This window comes from Sparus aurata, chromosome 17 (genome assembly GCF_900880675.1).
Source record: "Sparus aurata chromosome 17, fSpaAur1.1, whole genome shotgun sequence".
NCBI classification, from domain to species: domain Eukaryota; kingdom Metazoa; phylum Chordata; class Actinopteri; order Spariformes; family Sparidae; genus Sparus; species Sparus aurata.
Genome location: NC_044203.1, coordinates 5405933 through 5408098, shown reverse-complemented (window position 1 = coordinate 5408098; position 2166 = coordinate 5405933). Strand labels below are relative to the sequence as shown.

The following is a 2166-nucleotide window of genomic DNA, read 5'->3' as shown; positions in this document are numbered from 1 at the left end:
GAAAGACTGAAAAATGTCCTCTCCCTACGGGTATTCTTTCATGGGCAGTAATGTTAATAGGTCCTCTTTTGCACTCATATCTGTAAACACCATCCGAATAAAAATGCACGATTGGGCTGTATCGCTGGTGTCTGTAGACTTGTCTAACTGCAGTGAGAAACACTTGCAGTTCGCAATGTCTTTATATTGGAATGATTTCACCAGTAGCGATGCTTCGGTGGCTGTGTTTGCTTGTGAGTCTGCTGTGTGAAAAATGACTGCTGTCCGATTAATTGTGATTTTAGTTTCCTAACCTTTTCTCTTTCTCAGCTCATTTTTCGGAGGGAAGTCAGTGTCGTAGTTTTTATGAACAGTTTGAAAGTGCCTCTCTACATTTCCTTTCTTTGGAATAGCAATGATAGATTAAATCAGACAAATGCACTTTGAATATGACATGGAAGTAGTACATTTTTATATAATAGTTATAATAATATAAATTAGATGGCGCTAACCAGATCACTGGGCTTGCGGGAGTTTTGCAGTAACTAGCGTGATTGCGCATGCATGGTGACCCGTGACGCATGACCCGTAGAAGAAGAGATGTCAGACTGGCTGCCCTGTACATCAATCAGGAGGCATAGTTTCCCTTTCGCTTTTCGGAGATTCATTCATTCATTCATTTTCTGCCTCTTAATCTAAAAAAAATTTGAATGTTAAGTGATTGTGAAAGGGCGATCGGTGAGCGGCTGGATGATGCCGAAGAAAAGTCGAGGAGATGGTCAGGTTTCCCAATTTTACATTTTTTTTATTCACTTCACTCAGATACCAGGCAACAGATGAAAGTATGGTGAGCGTCATAGGTTTAACCAGCAACACAGACAGATGGTAAAATGGCGCCTTATATACTGTGCTACCAATTAACCATGACTGGACTCTTCCACTACTGAGGTAAATTTACATATGACTGTAGCAGTATAGATGTGCCATCCATGTCTAGTGCCACTGTTTGTTTAGCACCACTAGTGGCCGTCATGCTGTGGGCTGGTATAAAAGCAGCCATCCTCCACCATCTCTTCCTTTTGCGCTCTTGTCACTGGTGCATCACTTCCGGGCCAAAGGTTGTCTGGTCCGACAGGTATGGTCGCTGCTTCACCACGTTGGTCACTCGGTCCTCTCTGTGTGCTCACTGTGATTGTGTTACCTCATAGGGTGACTGCTTGTTGCTGATCCGGGTTTCCTGTGTGCGCTATGGTGTATTGCTTGCTTGGTAAGTATTCTCTCTTTCAGCAATGTAGTTGATGCTGTCCGATGGCTAACGCTAGTGTGGTCTCAGGTAAACGCCGACAGCAGCCGGAGTCCTCTCTCCCTCCCTCCTCCTGTGTGAACGGGTGTGTGTGTCCGTGTTTGGTCGTAAACAGGTATGTGTTTTTAGCATAGCGAACAATCGCAGCATTTCTTGCTAACGTAGTGACATTAACATCTTTTCTCCTGATTAGGACTAACTGCAATCAGCTTATTGGGGTCACTGCTGTTTTGTTTGCCGATACTTCGTCTCCACGCTGCTTTGCCTTGCTGCTGCTTGACGCTGCTGTTGTTTGCCCCATGCGCTTTGCTCCGGCTGGCACATTGTGTCTGCAGCCGCCTGTCTCTTGCGGCGCACACCTCCCGAGTAGCCCTACCAGGGGCGCTCATTCAGTGTGTATGTGTTTTAACTGGGGCTTGCCCCTCCCCTCGATGTGTGAATGTGTGTTAAGTGTGTTCTGATTATTTGAACGATTTGGTAATTATTTTGGTTTGACTATTTATGTAGTCCTATCTAGTTTATGTAATTATTTTGGTTGGCTGTGTTTTTCTTTTTGTTTTCATATTCTTTTGTTTATGACCATATAAGTTAATAGTGGGCAGTTGATATTGGTTAAGTTTATTAGCCCACTAGTTATAATTTTGTTAATTTTTGAAATCATTTCATTTCATGTTGTTTGGTCATTTGCCCACTGATTTGTTTATTTCTCTTTTTAGTGGCTGGAAACTGGTGGTGGCTTGCTGGTGTCTTGGTGGTGGTGGTGTCCCCACCCCGCCTTGTCTCGTTTGCTGTGTCCTGGGAGCGGGTCTTCTTCAGTGTGTGTGCCACGTATGTTGGGTGATTTTGGTTGATTTCTTTTTGGTGGCCCCCCTGCACTAGTCATT

General features: G+C 44.1%; 1 long non-coding RNA gene across 1 annotated transcript; it reads left to right on the top strand.

Moving 5' to 3' along the window:
* The first annotated feature begins 1007 nt into the window (after positions 1–1007).
* Positions 1008–1375, top strand: LOC115567876 (uncharacterized). The gene is made up of 3 exons (XR_003981287.1): positions 1008–1114; positions 1188–1246; positions 1313–1375. It is a non-coding gene; the product is annotated as an uncharacterized LOC115567876 (long non-coding RNA).
* The last annotated feature ends 791 nt before the right edge of the window (positions 1376–2166 follow it).